Source organism: Phyllobates terribilis, unplaced genomic scaffold, assembly GCF_046119375.1.
Source record: "Phyllobates terribilis strain yellow unplaced genomic scaffold, ASM4611937v1 Scaffold_460__1_contigs__length_1441810, whole genome shotgun sequence".
In the NCBI taxonomy this organism is placed as follows: Eukaryota; Metazoa; Chordata; class Amphibia; order Anura; family Dendrobatidae; genus Phyllobates; species Phyllobates terribilis.
In genome coordinates, this window is record NW_027363220.1 from 60,073 (window position 1) to 81,082 (window position 21,010).

The 21,010-nt window shown below is 48.6% G+C and overlaps 1 long non-coding RNA gene across 1 annotated transcript in view; it reads left to right on the forward strand.

The window, feature by feature from the left end:
* The window catches only part of LOC141229224 (uncharacterized), a 53,945-nt gene extending 41,671 nt beyond the window's left edge, over positions 1 to 12,274 (forward strand). Inside the window, exon 3 of the long non-coding RNA XR_012295953.1 lies at positions 11,563 to 12,274. This is a non-coding gene — a long non-coding RNA (uncharacterized lncRNA). The remainder of the gene's footprint in view (positions 1 to 11,562) is intronic.
* The last annotated feature ends 8,736 nt before the right edge of the window (positions 12,275 to 21,010 follow it).

Consider the following 21,010-nt stretch of genomic DNA (forward strand, 5'->3'; position numbering starts at 1 on the left):
ATACAAGCCAGGATGGAGGGGGGCATATACCCACCAGTATGGAGTGGGGGATATACCCACCAGGATGGATGGATGGAGGGGGGCATATACACCTAACCAGGATAGATGGAGGTACATATACACCTACTCAGGATGGATGGATGGAGGGGCATATACACTTGCCCAGGATGGATGGATGGAGGGGCATATACACCTACCCAGAATGGATGGATGGAGAGGCATATACACCTAACCAGGATGGATTGAGGGGCATGTACACATACCCAGGATGGATGGATGGAGGGGCATTAACACCTACGCAGGATGGATGGATGCAGGGGCATTTACACCTACCCTGGAAGGATGGATGGAGGGGCATTTACACCTACCAAGGATGGATGGAGGGATGGAGGGGCATTTACACCTACACAGGATGGATGGATGGAGGGGCATATACACCTACCCAGGAAAGATGGAGGGGCAGATAATCCTACCCAGGATGGATGGAGGGGCATATACACCTATCCAGGATGGATGGAGGGGCATATACACCTACCCAGAATGGATGTATGGAGAGGCATATACACCTACCCAGGATAGATGGATGGAGGAGGGGCATGTACACCTACCCAGGATGGATGGAGGGGCATATACACCTACCCAGGATGGATGGATGGAGGGGCATATACACCTATCCAGGATGGATGGATGGAGGGGCATATACACCTATCCAGGATGGATGGATGGAGGGGCATTTACACCTACCCAGGATGGATGGATGGAGGGGCATTTACACCTACCCAGGATGGATGGATGGATGGAGGGGCATTTACACCTACCATGGATGGATGTATGGATGGAGGGGCATGTACACCTACCCAGGATAGATGGATGGATGAAGGGGCATGTACACCTACCCAGGATGGATGGATGGATGGAGGGGCATTTACACCTACCCAGGATGGATGGATGGAGGGGCATTTACACCTACCCAGGAGGGATGGATGGATGGAGGGGCATTTACACCTACCCAGGAGGGATGGATGAATGGAGGGGCATTTACTCCTACCCAGGAGGGATGGATGGATGGAGGAGCATTTACACCTACCCAGGATGGATGGATGGATGGAGGGGCATTTACACCTACCCTGGATGGATGGATGGATGGATGGATGGATGGAGGGGCATATACACCTACCCAGGATGGATGGATGGATGGAGGGGCATTCACACCTACCCTGGATGGATGGACGGGCATTTACACCTACCCAGGATGGATGGATGGAGGGGCATTTACACCTACCCAAGATGGATGGGTGGAGGGGCATTTACACCTACCATGGATGGATGGATGGATTTAGAGGCATGTACACCTACCCAGGATGGATGGATGGATGGATGGAGGGGCATTTACACCTACCCAGGATGGATGGATGGAGGGGCATTTACACCTACCCAGGATGGATGGATGGATGGAGGGACATTTACACCTACCCAGGATGGATGGATGGAGGGTCATTTACACCTACCCAGGATGGATGGATGGAGGGGCATTTACACCTACCCAGGATGGATGGAGGGGCATTTACACCTACCCAGGAGGGATGGATGGATGGAGGGGCATTTACTCCTACCCAGGATGGATGGATGGATGGATAGAGGGGCATTTACTCCTACCCAGGATGGATGGATGGATGAAGGGGCATATGCATTTATCCAGGATGGATGGATGGAGGGGCATATACACCTACCCAGGATGGATGGAGGGGCATCTACACCTGTCCAGGATGGAGGGATGGAGGGGCATCTACGCCTACTCAGAATGGATGGATCGATGGAGGGGCATATACATCTACCCAGGATGGATGGATGGGGTGACATATGAACCTACCCAGCATGGATGGATGGAGGGGCATTTACACCTACCCAGGATTGATGGATGGATGAAGGGGCTTATACACCTACCCAGGATGAATGGATGGAGGCGCATCTACACCTAACCAGGATGGATGAATGGAGGGGCATCTACACCTAACCAGGATGGATGGAGGGGCATATACACCTATCCAGGATGGATGGATGGAGGGGCATTTACACCTACCCAGGATGGATGGATGGAGGGGCATTTACACCTACCCAGGATGGATGGATGGATGGAGGGGCATTTACACCTCCATTCCTCCGTGCTGCTGCTATCCCCCCTCCATTCCTCCGTGCTGCTGCTATCCCCCCCTCCATTCCTCCTTACTGCTGCTATCCCCCCTCCATTCCTCCGTGCTGCTGATACCCCCCCTCCATTCCTCCGTGCTGCTGCTATCCCCCCTTCCATTCCTCCGTGCTGCTGCTATCCCCCCTCTATTCCTTCGTGCTGCTGCTGATATCTCCCCCTCCATTCCTCCGTGCTGCTGCTGATATCCCCCCACCATTCCTCCGTGCTGCTGCTGATATTCCCCCCTCCATTCCTCCGTGCTGCTGCTGATATCCCCCCCTCCATTCCTCCGTGCTGCTGCTGATATCCCCCCTGCATTCCTCCGTGCTGCTGATATCCCCCCCTCCATTCCTCCGTGCTGCTGATACCCCCCCCTCCATTCCTCCGTGCTGCTGCTGATATACCCCCTCCATTCCTCCGTGCTGCTGATATCCCCCCCCCCTCCATTCCTCCGTCCTGCTGACCGGGTCCCCGCTACTTTCTTCTCTTCTTCCATTGTTGGCTCGTGCCTTTCCCATTCAAGTACTGGTGGTAGCAGGTATGGCCACTGAATTGGCTGCAGCAGTCACATGCCAACAGTACTGGGAAAGGAGCCTGGTGGGACCCGACCAGCAGCATGGAGGACTAGGGGGGGATCAGCAGGGGCTGTTCAGTATTTCCATCCCACACTCAGCCCATACCTACATATAGAATGTGATGTCTGCAGCCGATCTATAGCTACTGATTGTCTGCAGCGTTCCTCGGTGCACTTCACTATTGAGGGCGCTGTCCGGGATCGTCCTCACCCACTGGGATTCTGTCAATAATGAGAAGCGATAAATGACGGGTGAGGAAAATCCTGGAGAAAAGCCGCAAAGAGAAACCTTCAGGGTGTTTCCTACTGATTCTATAGAAATCCTTTTCTCCGCCAGTAACATAGTCCATTAGCCCCCATAGTGACCGCCTTGTGGTCAGGGGGTCCGGGGTGTTGTGCCCTGGTGGTCAGGGTGTCCGGGGTGTTGTGGTCAGGGGGTCTGGTGTGTTGCACCTGTGGCCTCTGTACATTTATAAGGGTGGAGTCGCTGATATCAGCCACAATATAGTGAGACATAAAGATGGAGAAATGCTGGAGATCTCCGGATCCACTGTGATCTCCTAGAAGAGATCTGCCGGTGACGCCCCAGAAACGATGACTGTTCGGAGCTCCGCACCTTGGATACGAGTGGGGTCTCATTCACACCTCCGTGATCTTCACGTGTGCAAGAAAAATGCTCCCGTGGTCCTCAGTGTTCTGGATATAAGTATAAGGGTCTGTGCGCACCACGTCTTGTAGATGCCGGCGACCCGCTCATCTTTACTACAGGAAGAAGCTGCAGAAACCGAGACAGGGAGAACTCCGAGCAGAAACCGCCTGGAGAACGGAGCGGTCACTTCTAACCGTGTGGCCTCTTCATAAACGTGAAACGGTTAAAGGACTGACCATGTGCACAGCGAGGCGGATTACATTGCAGGGTATATGGTCATTCTATCTATTTATTGGGTGGTTGTTCTTCAGACGGGTTGTGGAGCGTACCGGCCTGATAAAGGCGCTGTGTGCACAGAGCCTAAACCTGCAGCGGGAATCATAGGGTCAGCCATGAATCTCTGCTCGTAGATCACATTGCAAATGCACAAGGGATTTATTAGTGTGAACTCCCGGTAACAATGCTCACACTCACTGGGTGGATGTGGACCAAGCCTGCTCATATTCACCACCCAACATGTATGGTGTTTCTTCATGTCTGCGAAGGAAAGATCAGGCATATTGGATATCAGCATGCCCAATCCTTTTCTTCTGAGAGAAGCTGTCATCAGTAAATATATTTCTAAAGGTGCTATTGCCATGAAATTCTCACCAGATGTCGGTAACAGCCAATCCAATCCACACAGGCATAGAAATCACCATAGATGTCCATAAATGAAGTTTTGTGTAATGAGAAATGACAATTTCTCAGCTGGAGGACTACGAGGCATCGAGTGATATCATTGCTACTAATGGAGACAAGTGTAGAGAATTCTGCTACTTCTGGGCTTAGGACCATTACGTGCAAAAAGTGTATGGTGTGTGTTACCAAAATAGGAATACCTCTTTAAAGGGGTTGTCCGAGCTTTTATACTTTTCAATGTGTGTGTCTAAGTTGCAGAATGCTGCCCCCTTGTAATATACTCACTGTCAGCATTCTGCCCTGTTGCCTACATACTATACTTCAGCATGTGACCAGCCTCACTCCTGATTTTGGAGGACCTGGTCACATCCTGACTAGTCTTTTCGTGTTCTGTTCGGAGACTAGTCATGAAGTCACAACTAACACCACACCCAGTTTCTGCCAGACCCTCCTCCTTCAGCCTCCTGTGCCTGCACACAGTGCAAGGCGGCAGTGGCATGTCACAGCTGGTGGCACTAACCAGTCCAATCAGCTGCTAGCAGAGACATACGGGTGAACTGAATGGTGGAACAAGGACCTGAAAGCTTCTTCCTCCACTGATCAATCTCAGGAAAGGCTGGAGGTCCTGTCACTGATGATGATGGTGAAACAGTGCTGCTGTAGGTGCAGCGCAAAATCACATTCTGCAAATGGGAAAGTAATCAGACCTAGGTATTTCTAATAGCTGCAGAGCAGGTGACATTACTTTGACCGGTGTCCTAATAGACCTTTCTTCAGTCAAGGTCTAATAGGAGCAGTAAGATGTCAGTCATGGGGGTCACTGTTAGGACCCCAACTTCTATAGAAACTCATCTGCACCGTAATCGTATCTCCCTCTCCTTCTGTCCAAACCATCTAGATGCTGTGGTTGCTACTGACGGTGGGGTATAAGGGGTTAAACTGCCAGGATCAGGAATAGCTCCGCCAGCAGCGGGACTGTGTAATACAGCTGTACGACTGCTGCAGATCTCGTAGGTGCCCTGACGACACCTGCCTGATGAAAATGTGCACTATTGAGCGGGTGCTGGATCCTGACTGTGAAGTAGATTTTCGATGCTTCTCGGGAACCAGTTATTCTTAATCTTTCAGCAGGTTAAGGGTAGAGAGTCTGATTCCAGTGATGTGTCAATTACTGGGTGTGTTTTGCTGTTTTAATACAATCAGTATTTTATCAGCAGGACGTTGTCACTACAAGACTAGGTGTCTCGTGTCTCCTAGTCCAACCACACCGCCATCACTGGTTAGCGGCTTTCTGTCAATATACAGTGTACATAGAAAGCTGCCAATCAATGGTGTGTTCAGGGTTATACAGGGCTCAACATCTGAGCTCTGCTACAGAGAAAAGTGTGATTCTATCACAATTGCTGCACCCAGTAAGTGGCACATCGCTGGAATCAGGGTCTCTGTCCCTACATCATGCTGCTGTCAGATTACATAGCAAAAACCTGCTGACAGATTCCCGTTAAGGCCCAGCTATAATATCACTGTAACACTATCATTAGATACCTGTATACCTGCTGCTGTGGTGCTGCACAAAAAGTTATTCACAAAATGAGCGTATACATGTATATCTATATCTCCTGAATGGTATTACTGCTAGATTTACTATAGATATACAGTACAGACCAAAAGATGAAGCTCATCAAGAGAATGCCAAGAGTGTGCAAAGCAGTCATCAAAGCAAAAGGCGGCTACTTTGAAGAACCTAGAATATAAGACATATTTTCAGTTGTTTCACACTTTTTTGTTAAGTATATAATTCCACATGTGTTAATTCATAGTTTTGATGCCTTCAGAGTGAATGTACAATTTTCATAGTCATGAAAATACAGAAAAATCTTTAAATAAGAAGGTGTGTCCAAACTTTTGGTCTGTACTTTATATGATTGTGAACTAAAAGTAAACGACACAAAGTGAATAACAATTGATCATACTTTCCATACACTAATGAAAGTGCTACAGTGCATATATGAACAATAAAAAATGTGTATATAATTTATTTATAACAATAATAAATATATAAGGATTGAGAGGAACCACTAATTTTAAAAACCTCCATATCAAAAAAGCTCTTGTATGAATATCCAGCCGCCTGTCACTGGTATTTATTCAGATAAGTATGATGAACAGAACCTGGAATGTGAAGACCAATTCCTCGTTGGCGAAATATCATCAATTCAGATGCATTTTTATTGTGTAAAAGCGCCAAAACCTAAGAAAACTATATAGATGTAGTATAGCAGTAAATGTACTGACCCGAAGAATAAAGCGACCTTATCAATTTTACCACACGTGGAACAGCGTAGAAAATAAGCTCTAGCATTAGAGTTACGGTTAGACCACGGCCTCATTATCAGTATTCAGTCAGTATTTTTCTCAGGAGTGGGAACCAAAACCAGGAGTGGGTGATAAATGCAGAGTTGGTGACTTGTTTCTATTCTACCTTTTCTCTGATTGTTCCTCTCCTGGTTTTGTCTCCCACTCCTGAGAAACAATACTGACCCAATACTGATAATGGGGCCCTGGCCTTAGGGTTGTTTTAGGGTTAGGGTTGTGTTGAGGTTGGGATGTTTTCAAAAGTAAAGAAAAAAAAAAAAATGATGACGATATGGTGACTAGTCTTGAGCGCAAGTGCTCGCTACTTGAGTATGCATCGGGTACCGGGTATGCACTGAGTATCGCAGGTGCTCAAGTGACATGCTCGAGTTTCTGCCCCAAATGTTTCACGGCTGTTATACAGCCAAAAGAACAAAAACACATGGGGATTGCCTGCTATGCATCGGCAATCCCTGCATGGTTTTTTTTTGTTGTTGTTTTTTTGAGTGTCTAGAAACCGTGAAACATGCGAGGCGGGGACTCGAGCATGTCACTCGAGCCCCCGCGATACTTGTTTCATACCTGAGTACCTGATGCAAACTCAAGTAGCGAGCACTTGCGCTTAAGACTAATGACAACATAATGTTATCAAACTCTGTGTTCTGTGTCGTACCTCTGGGTTCAAAATGTTCACTATACCCTGTGACAAAGTCACTGGCAAAGTACTGGAGGGAAGATGTGTAGCACTGAGATTAGGAGCTCCAGTAATTAAATATAGGAAAAAGGTTCCAGCACACGAAGGGGTTACTCAGCCATCTTTAGTTCTAAGGTGGTTAAACACCTGTAGAAAGGAAGGAGGTCAGAGGATAAAATCCCAGCCTTTTAGAGCATTTGTGTGTAGGGTGGGTTTGGAGGTGAAAGCTCTGAGCTGTTTTGTCTTGTGAAGGAAAGACAAACCTTGAGTTGTTTGTTCCTGAAGCGGGCGGTTACTCGTAGCAACAAGGACTGTGCCATACGTTATGTTTTGTTTTTCCTGTTAGGCCAGGAAGGCCGTGTTTGTTTATGCTATCTGTGCTGTGGTTTATGCAGCATTCTTAATAAACCCAGCAGAAGATTTAAAGAGACAATGTTCCTGTGTACCGCTATATGCAACCAAGTGAGCCGATCTACAACAACCCCTTGATAAAATCCTTGGGGGGGTCTAGTTTCCAAAATGGGGTCACTTGTGGGGGATGTCCACTGTTTAGGTGCATCAGGGGCTCTCCAAATGCGACATGGCGTCCGCTCTCGATTCCAGCCAATTTTGCGTTCAAAAAGTCACACAGTGCTCCTTCCCTTCTGAACCCTGCTGTGCACGCAAACAGTGGTTTTTCCCCACATATCAGGTATCGGCGTACTCAGGAGAAATTGCACAACAAGTTTTGGGGTCCATTTTCTCCTCTTACCCTTGTGAAAATAAAAAATTTGGGGCTAAAAGATCATTTTTGTGAAAAATGTTAAATGTTCATTTTTTTCTTCCACATTCCAAAAATTCCTGTGAAGCACCTGAAGGGTTAATAAACTTCTTGAATGCTGTTTTGAGCACCTTGAGGGGTGCAGTTTTTAGAATGCTGTCATATAGTCACTTCCACCTCCTATCCACGATCTGTCACAAACTCTCGCAACCCTTTTAACCTTATGCCCATCCGCCCAGCCCCCGCCTCCCCAGTCCCACTAACAGGAGCTCTATGCAATGCTCGCTCCGTGTGCAACAAACTTTCCTACATCCATGAGCTTTTCATTACTAACAAACTCTCCTTCATCGGCATCACCGATACCTGGCTCACCACCTCTGACACGGCGTCCCCAGCTGCACTTTCGTACAGTGGATTCCATCTTTCTCACACACCCCGCTCCAATTTCAAGCATGGTGGAGGAGTAGGTTTTCTGTCAGGCAACTGCTCCTTCACCCATATCCCACTGCCACCCTCCATTACTCTCCCCTCCTTTGAAGTACACTGTGTGCTCATCTACTCCCCCCTCCAACTGGCCGTCGTTTACTGCTCCCCAGGACTAGCCACCACCTTCTTTGACCACTTCAACACCTGGCTGCTTAATTTCCCTTCCGATGACATCCCCACTATCATCATGGGTGACTTCAACATCCCCATTGACACTTCCCACTCATCAGTCTCGAAGCTTCTATTCCTCACTTCCTCCTTCAGCCTTGCTCAATGGTCTTCAGCCCCCACTCACAAAGATGGCCACACACTGGACCTCATCTTCACCCTCCTCTGTTCCCTATCTAACCTCTCAAGCTCACCTCTCCCTCTTTCTGACCACAACTTACATTCTCTTACCTATCCTCTCCAGGTACACAAGCCACACTCCACAAACTTGCGCACCCTCACAGAAATCTCAAACACCTTGACCTACACTCAATCTCTGAATCCCTTCTCCCTCTCACAGGCATAAGTTCATTACACAATGCAACTGCTGCTGCCACTTTATATAAACACCTCAATAGCTGCAGCTCTCAAATCGGTCGCCCCCTCACACTTATCACAGCTCGCCCATTCAACCGGCAACCCTGGCACACCAACCTGACTAAAGAACTGCGAAGGGCCTCCAGGGTTGCTGAGTGAAAATGGAAAAGGTCCCACTCCAACGAGCACTTCATTGCATTCTAACAGTCCCTCACTACCTTCAAGTCCACACTTACTGCAGCAAAACAAACATACTTCTCATCTCTCATATCATCCCTGTCTCACAACCCTAAACAGCTATTCAAAACTTTCAGTTCTCTCCTCCGTCCCCCAGCGCCTCCTTCATCTCCTCTCATCTCAGCCGAAGACTTTGCCACATTCTTCAAGCAGAAGGTTGACACCATCAGACAAATCTTTTGACTAAAGTCCCCACAGCCCCTCCTCACACCTTTCTCAACCATCCTCCTCCAAAACCAGCTTCTCCACCATTACAGACAATCAACTCTCCTCTTTACTCTCCAAATCACACCTCACCACCTGCAAACTTGACCCAGTCCCGTCCCACCTCATCCCTAACCTTAACACTATTCTCATCTCAACCCTAACCCACCTTTTCAACTTGTCATTAACAACTGGTGTCTTCCCCTCATGCTTCAAACATGCCTCGATCACACCCATCCTCAAAAAGCCATCCCTTGACCCATCCTCTCTGTTTAGCTATCGCCCTATATCACTTCTCCCCTATGCCTCAAAACTACTGGAACAACACGTCCATTCTGAACTGTCCTCCCACCTCTCCTCTTTGACCGCCTCCAATCTGGCTTCCGACCGCACCACTCCACTGAAACTTCCCTGACTTAAGTCACCAATGACCTACTAACTGCCAAATCCAAGCAACACTACTCTGTCCTCCTCCTCCTGGACCTGTCATCTGCCTTTGACACAGTCGACCATTCCCTCTTACTACAGACTCTCATCTCTTGGCATCACGGACTTGGCCCTATCTTGGATCTCTTCATATCTAACTGACCGGACATTCAGTGTCTGCCACTCACACACCACCTCCTCATCTCGCCCCCTATCTGTCAGTGTCCCCCAAGGTTCAGTCCTAGGACCCCTGCTCTTCTCCGTCTACACCATCGGCCTGGGACAGCTCATAGGGTCCCATGGCTTTCAGTATCACCTCTATGCTGATGACACACAGATCTACCTCTCTGGATCCGATTTCTCCTCCCTACTAACCAAAATCCCACAATGTCTGTCTGCTATTTTATCCTTCTTCTCTGACAGGTTTCTAAAACTTAACATAGACAAAACTGAATTCATCATTTTTCCACCGTCTCACTCAACCCCCCCCCCCAACTGACCTATCCATTAAAGTCAATGGCTGCCCAATCTCCCTAGTCCCGCAAGCCTGCTGCCTCAGGGTAACCCTGGACTCTAACCTCTCCTTTAAACCACATATCCAAGCGCTTTCCACTTCCTTCCGACTCCAACTCCAAAAATATCTCCCGGATCCGCACATTCCTCAACCACGAATCTGCAAAAACACTAGTGCACGCCCTCATCATCTCCTGCCTTGACTACTGCAACCTCTTGCTCTGTGGCCTCCCTTCTACCACTCGCACACCTCCAATCTATCCTAAACTCTGCTGCCCAACTAATCCACGTGTCCCCCGCCTCTCCTCTCTGTCAATCCCTTCACTGGCCCCCCATTGCCCAGAGACTCCAGTGTAGGGCCAGCAATGGCAGCCCTGGGAGCAGCAGTACAGTATATCACTATAACCATAGTGAGCATCCAGGAGATGTGTGGCTGGCATGGCCGTGCTGTTTCTGTGGCAGAAGCCACATGATATAAAGACAAAGTAGCACTCTGTAGTGCTAAAGCATGGAAACATGAAATACATGGAATCTGAATGTCATTACTGCTTTAGATAATAAGAAAAAATGGAGATGTTTAGCACATAATTTGGCCAATTCATGCAAACCCAGCAGCCAACGACAAGGCACTTTCCGGTGTGCTGGGAACTGATGTAATGTGAATCCTCTGCTAGGCTAAAGCCTGCATTTATGGGTAGCTAGGATCCTGCTGCAATTAAATCCACCACAGGCTGGAGGGTGGAGCGCTCGGTCAGAGAGACCATATACAAAGAGCAAAAAACTGACTGTCACTTCCAAATCAGAAAACTGGTGTGTACAAGTCCCCTCTGGAGCGGGGCTGCGCCCACTAGTCGGGTTCTGCCCGGGAGTATGTATAATGCATATATCCCCGCCGTCCCTGGGTCAGAAACCAGCGACTCCGCACAGTGCACAGTCTCTGCGCTGGAGGATTTATAAGTCTGCAGTTACACACTGACCCCACAACCCCTTACAGCAGCCAACCATTAGCTTTGTGTGTAATACCAGGGTGAACCCAAGGTTATGGAATGATTTGTACTCACAGAACTATAATAAAACAATATATTTGTCACTTAGTTGATTTTCTTATAGAATGATCAGACTCGCAGAATTGCAAGAAATCAGTTCTGCAGTTTTGTAGGAAAGACTTTGCCCATAAATCCAAAAGACTTTGCTAAAACATCTAAAAGAATTCTGCCAACATCCCTTTCTTTTAGGAAGGATAATGGCCGTTCTCTTTCTTCCCTTTCAGAAGGCGTTTAATGTGTCCAGCGACTGCTCTGCACTTATACCGCTGGCAAACACCGCAATGAGGAGCGACGTCCAGGAAAGTCAGGCGCGCGGCTTACTACGTCTGGGGAGGCGCAAAGAAGCGCTGGAGAGCGCAGAACTGCTGGGAATGGAATTGGAGACATTATAGGAAACATTATTTCTCCAACTTGAGAAGAAAAAGTTGCTTTATTATGTTTAAAAGTAAAAATGGATGAAACTTACCTTTTTTTTTTAACTAGAGCATAATAGTATGGAAAAGTTGTCATATTTGCATTGGTCCAGGATCTCCTTCTGCCAGTGCCACCTATGTGAGAATGGAGCTGCCAACACCTGGGACCAGCGCTGATATAGTGTTGTGGGAAAACGCTGCAAAGTCAGAATGCTTTACAAAATAAGTTTTGTGTAGGGGGGCATGTCCGGCAGCCATTGGGTGCGTATGTGTCCAAGGGGTCTCCGAGCTACTCAGAGGGCTCATCCCGGCATGGAGGGCCATCAGTGTGACTCCTCTTGGTTACAAGAAGCTTATGGGCCATTTTCAGATGAGTTTGGCTGTGCTCCATTAGCATGGCCTACGCGATGCTCAGAGTTGCGGCCTCACTTGAACTGAGGTGGGAGACCAGAGGACCTTGTCTGCCATTGTCCTGTTACGAATGGGCCCCAGACTGTGAGACCCGACTCAGAAACACATGGCCCCTTACTGTCTGTTACTAGTGTTGAGCCACCCCCGTAGTGTTCGAGTTCGGTTCGTCGAACACCCGTGTGTTCGCCGAACTGTTCGTCGAACTGTTCGTCGAACACCTTCGAACACCGTTAAAACCAATGGCAGGCAAACAAAAACACATAGAAACACATAGAAAACACCTTCAAAGGTGTCCAAAAGCTGACAAACTGCTCAGAAGACATAACTAACACATGGAAAAGTGACAAGTACATATAGTCATGCGAAAATAAAAGAGGTGGAGGAGTAAAAGGAGGGGGAGACACAGATATAGGCATGTCATGCCCTTCTAAAATCCAAAAAGTGAGAAGCCGACACGGCCAGTCCGCTCCTGCCCGTGCCACCTCCGTGTCGCCAGGTTTGTGCCAGAGCCGCGGTGAACCCTGACGGCCAGCCCCCCTCTCCCAATACTGGTGCCTGTCCGCTGGTGGGTCGAGCGAGCCCCCCTGTGGTGGAGGCAGCTCTAAGCTTTTTAATTTAAATTGTCTCTCTAATTTGAATGAATACACTTTAAATCCATTTACAAGGATCTATTGGAGGGCAAGTCTCATGCCAGCAGTCGCGTAATTCCAGCTCCAGTAGCGTCCACTAAAGCTGCTGCAGTTAAAAAGCTTTTATAAGGATCGAGCTCGGCTGTCCACCGCAAGGCATCCTACTGCCAGTCCCAGCCCCTATGCCTTGGGGTGCCTCCTGATGCTCTTCACTGAGTATCCCGTGGTCCCGAAGCATTTCCTTTGAAAAAATGAAGTGTCCAAACTACAGGTGGTGTAGCTTGCTTAACAGCCGGGATAATCCGCTGACTAGCAGACCCTGCTACTAGGCACAAAGTATTTCCTGGGCTAGATGCAGTTAAAAATTTGTAATTAGATACTCTCGTTGGATGCTGAGAAAGCATTCCATAGAGTCTCCTGGCACGCCATATATGATTCTCTTAAAAAGCTTGGGGTAGGGGTCTAGGGGACCCTTTTATAGCCAAAATCACGGCCCTGTATCGCAATACGTCACCTAGGCTGAAGATAAATGGAACTGTAGCACCCTGAGGGCTCGGTTGCTACAGAGGTATTGCACCTCACCCAGAGGTGTGATATCTCACTCTCAGGTAAGGATGTAGTGTGGATCAGGACCCGACACCTGCATGCATTACACCACATTGCCGTGGGGCAGGGCGACCAATATGCCCCTGAGATGGGCACGACAGTCCCTGTCCCTGGCTGGAGTGGGGGGAGGGAACACTGAGGAAGGGGAACCCTGTAGTGCAGGAGCAGGGAGGAAGCAGTTCCTGGGTGCATTGAGAAGGGAGTATAAAAGGTGGGCACCATCTTAGTTCAGTGCAGAGAAGTCTGAGCAGAAGTGGCAGGGTGCAGGGGCTCTGCATGAGCTCTGCTCCGGAGGCGGGCCTAGTAACAGAGGCCCAGGCCTGGAAGAGGGAGAAGGAAGGAAGAGGAGCGGAGAAGGCTCCAGGAACGAGGAACGAAGGGATCTCAGGGGTGCGGACGGGCGAGTCGCCACCGCACGCCAGAATCCACCTGCGTGGAGGGGTCAGGCCAAAGGGGGAGACCGGTCCCCGAAACTAGTGGAGGCAGGAAACGACCCTCAACTAGAAACAGGAGGCTGTGACATTTTATGTGGCGCAGCCCCTCGCTACACCCGCTAGGAAGGCACCACATAGGGTCAGGGAAACTGGCGCCAAGTTTACCAAGAGGAGGCCCGAGGCAGCCGGACAGAAGGGTTGGTAAGAAAGGCCAGACAAAGGACACACAAAGGGGGTCCTGTGAAGCACTCCAAAGTTATCTGGGAGTTGTCTGAGCCCCTCACCTGGTGAGCACAGTACGACGTGGGCAGCCGTTACCTGCAGACGTGGTCTGGATAATAAGAACTGTGAGTAAAGGCCCTGAACTGCATCACTGACTCCGTGTCATTACTGCTGCTGCCCTGCACCATCACCCCCATCCTCCGCATACACTGCCCTGAGGCTATACTCCTCCCGTGGGGAGTTATGCTACGCTCTGCTGCACCCACAACACCAGCCTCAGCGGTCTGCCCTGGAGCGGCGGTTCACTCTGACCGCAATCCACGGGTGGCGTAGTCGGACATTTAAACATCAAAACCACATAAATAGTTCCGCCACTGGTTTGACCGCCCTGAGCCACGGAACCGGGTTGCCGCCACGGAGACTACAACCACCAGCATCCACCAAAAAGGGTCCGGCTCCGGGTGTCCCAAGGCCCAGGGGGCGCGTCAGAACATTTTCATCACCTTTCACAATCACCACTGGGACAAGGCAGGGATGTTCTCTGTCCCCTCTCTTATACATCCTAGTGACGGAGCACCTGCTCTCATCAATTCGTCATAACCCCAATATTAGGTGGATTGAGGTGGGAGGCACCGAGTACAAGTGCTCTCTATTTGCTGATGATGTCCTAGTATATATCACTCAATCACATATATCCATCCATGCTGTTATGGCTGAAATAGATCACTTTGTTACATGGTCAAATTTTAAAATCAATGCAGCGAAGTCTGAGGCCCTCGATGTCTCCCTCCCTAAATCCATATAGGATTCCATCCAGTCCAACTTTCCCTTTGCCTGGCCCTCACAGGGTATCAAATACTTAGGAATTCCTATTCATAGAGACCTCTCCCATCTATGTTATCTTAATTTTGGGCCCTTTATTGAACAACTCCATACAGACCACGGTTGGCAAGTTAGAACTGTAAGATTCACTACGTGAACCACTGGTGTTTTGTGGAAAAGCACATGTACACTGTGTTCCAAATTATTATACAAAAAGTGTTTAGGAGTGATAAGGGAAGAATTTGTTTGTTTGTCAGTTAAACTCATTGATGGTGATGTGTGTCAGGGCTCTTTATATCACTGTAAGCAATTGCAGACACCTGTGCTAATTAGTTTGGCAGGTGTGTCCAATGAAAGGCAAGACTACTTAAGAAGGCTCTCTCACATTATTCAGCAGCCTACATTTTCTGCCAAAATGGGAAAGAAAAAGGATGTGTCGGCTGCTGAGAAGCAACAAATTGTGGAGTGTTTAGGTCAAGGCATGACTACAATCAACATTGTGCGATGATCAGGATGAAGTGTCTTGGCAATCAAGAAGTATGTAGCTGATTCACAGTACACACGTGTGCGTGCTGATAAGGGCAAATTGAGGACTCTTTCCTACAGGCAATTACGTCAGGTTGAAAGAGCAGCGGCAAAAAAGCCTTGTCATAGCAGCAGACAAGTTTTTGAAGCTGCTTGTGCCTCCAACGTCCCCCGAACAACAAGATGCAGGGTCCTTCAGAGGTTTGCAGCTGTGCATACGCCATCCTGTCGACCTCCTCTATCCACTTCACACAAGCAGAAACGGCTCCAATGGGCCAAACATTACATGAAGACTGATTTCAAAACTGTTTTGTTCACGGATGAGTGCCGTGCAGCGCTCGATGGTCCAGATGGATGGAGTGGAGGATGGCTGGTTGATGGACACCCCACGCAAACACGGCTACAGCGCCAACAAGGAGGAGGTGGAGTAATGTTTTGGGCTGGAATCATGGGGAGAGAGATTGTCGGCCCCTTTAGGATCCCTGAAGGCGCTAAAGATGAACTCCATAATGTATGTGGATTTTCTCAAACAGCACTTCCTGCCATGGTTCAAGAAGAAGAACCGTGTATTTCACAGCAAGATCATTTTTCTGCATGATAATGCACCATCTCATGCTGCACATAAAACATCTGCATCTCTGGCTGATATGGGCATAAAAGGGGACAAACTTATGGTGTGACCCCCATGCTCCCCTGACCTCTACCCCATTCAGAACCTTTGGAGCATCATTAAAAGGAGTGTCTATGATGGCGGGAGGCAGTTCACATCTAAGCAACAGCTCTGGGAGGGTATTCTGTCCTCATGCAAAACAATTGAAGCAGAAACCATCCAAAACCTGACAAATTCAATGGACGAGAGAGTTCAGAAGCTCCTTTCGAACAAGGGGTCCTATGTGAAAATGTAACATCACCTAGAATAAAGTTTTGAGTTGAAAACTGTTTGATTTCAGTTTCTAACAACCTGCTAATGCTTATAATTTCAAAAATGACCATTTTTTTGGTCTTTATTAAAATGAAAAGGTTGATCGAAAAGTTTGGGGGATCTAAGAGTGTGGCAACCCAGTAGTCATGATTACTTCGAATTCTGACAATATGAGGGTCATGCTGCAGGTAGTGCAGCAAGAAGGCACTTATGTGTCTTGCACATCTCGGAGCCCCAAAATTATTTTCCGGGCTAGATGCAGCTAAAAATTATTTTTAATTTTAAATCTGGTGGAGCTTATTATAGATGGCCTAATAGAATCAGTGCTGCACACTGCTACAAAGCCCAAATTATTTTCCAGTCAAGATACAGATAAACATGATTAGTAATTTGAAAGCTTAAAACGGTTGGTAGGGTGATTTTAAACAATCATCAAGCTTTTACTCTCCCCAGGATGACACAGGGGTAGAAAAGTCGTTTCGGATCCATGATTTGTTCATCTTTATGAACGTGAGTCTGTCTACATTATCAGTGGAGAGCCGCGTGCGCTTATCTGTCAGCACACCACCAGCAGCGCTGAACACACGTTCAGACAGAACGCTGGCTGCGGGGCATGACAAGATCTCCAAGGCGTAAGTGGCTAGCTCCGGCCATTTATCCAGATTGGAAGCCCAAAAAGAGCAAGGGTCCAGTGACACAGTCGTGGCTTCAATGTTTACTTGGTGATACTCCTGTACCATCGTCTCTAGGCGTTGACTATGTGTCAGACTTCTTGTCTCCTGTGGCCTTGCAAAGGATGGGCTAAAAAAGTGGTGAAATGATTCCGCAAAATTGATGTTACCAGCAGATACTGTGGTTCTGTTACGGTTTGAGTGCTGAACACTTGACGGTCCCACGGTTGGCAAGTTGGAACTGTGAGATTCACTACGTGCACCACTGGTATTTTGTGGAAAAGCACATGTAAGATTCTGCAACAGTCTCTGCTGATACTCCTGCATGCGTGCATCCCTTTCTATGGCAGGAATGATTTCTGCAAATTTACTTTTGTACCGGGGATCTAACAGTGTGGCAACCCAGTAGTCAGGATTATTTCTAATTCTCACAATTCGAGGGTCATTTTGCAGGTAGTGCAGCAAGAAGGCACTCATGTGTGTTGCGCATCCAGGAGCACCAAGTCCCTGTTGTGTTGGTGGCGAGGTAACAATCATGCTTCCTTCCTCTGTCCTCTCCCCCCAACCTCGCACAACAGAAATGTGATCAAGGTCTCCCTCATCTGATGAGTCTTCCATCAGTTCGTCCTCCACTTCTTCCTGGGCTCCTGCACCTTCCTCACTAGTTTGGCTGCTACCATGCGCCCTGGTAAAACCATCTCCCCCACCCTCACATGCCTGCCGCCTTGGTGCTGCCGACCGTCTGGACCTTGCAGATGTTAGCCCTTCCGCATACAACTCCTCCTCCTCTACTTCCTCCACCTCCTCTTGTGCCACCACCTGACTCCGAATTCTGTTTAACATGTGCTCCAGCATGTAAATCACCGGAATAGTCATGCTGATAATGGCATCGTCAGCACTAAACATCTTCGTCGCCATTTCAAAACTGTGCAGAAGGGTGCATAGGTCCCTGATCTGAGACCACTCCTCCAGCGTGATTTGCCCCACCTCTGAATCTCGTTGGCCCAGGCTATACGTCAGAACGTATTGCACCAGGGCTTGTCGGTGCTGCCACAGTCGCTGCAACATGTGCAGAGTTGAATTCCACCGGGTAGGCACATCGCATTTTAGCCGGTGAAGTGGCAGGCCCAACGACTTTTGTAGAGATGTAAGTCGCTGAGCTGCGGGATGCGAACGGCGGAAGTGAGCACACAGCGACCGTGCCCTCTGCAGAAGGCCATCTAGTCTGGGATAGTGGGCTAAAAATTGCTGGACAACCAGGTTCAACACGTGAGCCATACAAGGCACGTGTGTGACATTGCCCCGGCGAAGGGCCGCACCCAGGTTTGCAGCATTGTCGCACACGGCCTTCCCTGGTTTCAGGTCCAGTGGAGACAACCATTCATGAAATTGGTTCTCCAGAGCTGACCACAACTCCTCAGCTGTGTGACTCACATTTCCCAGACATTTCAATGTAAAAACCGCCTGATGACGTTGAGCCCTACTGCCAGCATAGTAAGGAGGTGTGCAGGATCCCTTCTGCGCAGTTAGAAAGCTTGTGGCATGACCAGACAGGCTTTGGGTGCAGGTGGAAGACCGAGAGGAGGTTGAGGAGGCAGAAGCAGTGGAGGAACTTTGACATAAAGAGGATTGACGCACAACTCGTGGGGATGGCAAGACTTGGACAGCAGCCCCTTGTCCTGCTGTCACCATAGTTACCCAGTGCCCAGTCAGCGACATGTAACGCCCCTGTCCATGCCTACTCGTCCAAGTGTCTGTGGTGAAATGCACCCTGTCACACACAGAGTTTCTCAAAGAAGCGGTGATGTTGTGTGCGACATGCTGGTGGAGCGCAGGCACACCTTTCTTTGAGAAGTAGTGCCGACTGGGCATCTGGTACTGGGGCACTGCGACGGACATAAGGTCTCGAAAATCCTCTGTGTCCACCAGGCGGAAAGGCAGCATTTCTGTAGCCAAGAGCTTGCAGATGGTGAAATTCAACCTCTTAGCTTTCTCATGGCTAGGAGGAAATGGTCTTTTACTTGTCCACATCTGAGGGACCGAGGGCTGGCTATTGTGCTTAGACGGGGTTGATAAGGGTGTCCCCAGCAAACTGCCGGTCTGTGAGGAAGATGCAGGCGGACATGTTAGGTTGCCTTGATCCAAAGGTGGTGCTATCGATCTTGGACAGCGCTCAACACCAGCTGCTGTTACCACCTCCAAAGAAAATGATGACCTGCCAATCACGCTGGCTGTTGCGGGTAAAGAGGTGGCAGGTCTGCGCCCCAAAACAGGTGTGACTGCTGTCCCCCCAGTCACAGAGGATGAAGAGGCCGCGGATGCACAAGATATGGCAGACGGTGGTTGGCCCGGCCGGCTAGGCCGCATTGTAGCACACTGAGCTTCCCACTGCAACTTATGCTTCATGTCCATGTGCCGGTTCATGCATGAAGTACTCAAACTATGTATTTTTTGGCCTCTACTTAGCTTTTGCTGACAAATGTTACAGATAACACGAGTTGGGTCATCTTTATCGATCTGAAAAAATGCCCAGGCTATGCAAGGCTTAGCACCCATGCGACCTGAAGAGCCACCACGACTTGTGGTGAGAGGCAGAGTTGTGTTTGAGGATGCAGTTGTTGACGTGCTTCCAGTACTACGTCTCTGTCCAGGAAGGCGCAACCTGACCTCGTCGTCACTAGCATCTTCCTCCACCTCCTCTGCTGACCTCATCTCTTGGCTGACTGTGGGTTGACAGTAAGTGGGATCTCCGACCTCATCATCATCACCCTGTGCGTTATCACACCCGTCGTCCTCAGAGCCAACCTGTTCCTGCCCTGACAAAAAACTAAAGTTGTCGCTCCAATCAGGTATTTGAGTCTTATCATCGTCTTCCTCATTGTCTCCACCAACAGGAGTTACAGTTTGGGAATGAGGGTCTACATTATGGTCAGAACCTTCTGCGTCTGGTCCTGGATCCGACTCATAAAGATTCTGGGCATCAGTGCAGATCATTTCCTCGTCTGGATTCACAGAAGCGCTGGAGTCGACCTCTGATTCCCAGGCTATAGTATGAGTAAACAGCTCTGCAGACTCAACCATCTGTTCTACCTCATACTCAGACGGGCAGCTGGAGATTTGGGAGCTGTGAGGAAGCAAGTGCGATTTGGGTGACACCTTTGAGGACTGGAGTATTTGTGATGTTGAAGTTGATGTGGAGGAGAGCCCACTTAAAGGAGCACTTGATATCCGTTGAAGCACCTGCTGTTTTTGTGCCTCATCTGGAATTTGTAGCGATTGGCGTGGCCGTAAGAAAGGGATCTTATCACATTGTCCGCTAAAAGAAGTAGACATTTTAGTTTGGCTGGAAGATGGTCTTTCTTCTGCAGATGTTACTGTTGCTTTAACACCTACCCCACGGACACAACCTTTTTTCCCCTTCCCAACACGCCTATTCCCCTTTCCACCAGCAGCAGGCCTTTTTCCACTCATTTTGGTGGTTAACTAATTCACAACTCTGGAGTTGTTTGCACAAAAAAACAATGGATGGTAACCGAGCAGAGCTGAGTGGCCAAACTGTGGTATTAGGCCAAAACTATTGGCTGGGTTAGATGCAGAAAAAAATATATTCAGTTTGCAACCTGATGGAGGTCAGTATAGATGGACTAATAGAGAAAGTCCGACACACTGCTAGAAGGCCAAATATTTTTTCAGAGCTAGATGCAGAAAAAAATTATATTCAGTTTGCAACCTGATGGAGGTCAGTATAGATGGACTAATAGAACAAGTCCCACACACAGCTAGAAGCCCAAATATTTTTTCAGAGGTAGATGCAGAAAAAAATTATATTCAGTTTGCAACCTGATGGAGGTCAGTATAGATGGACTAATAGAACAAGTCCCACACACAGCTAGAAGCCCAATATTTTTTCAGAGGTAGATGCAGAAAAAATATATTCAGTTTGCAACCTGATGGAGGTCAGTATAGATGGACTAATACAACAAGTCCCACACACAGCTAGAAGCCCAAATATTTTTT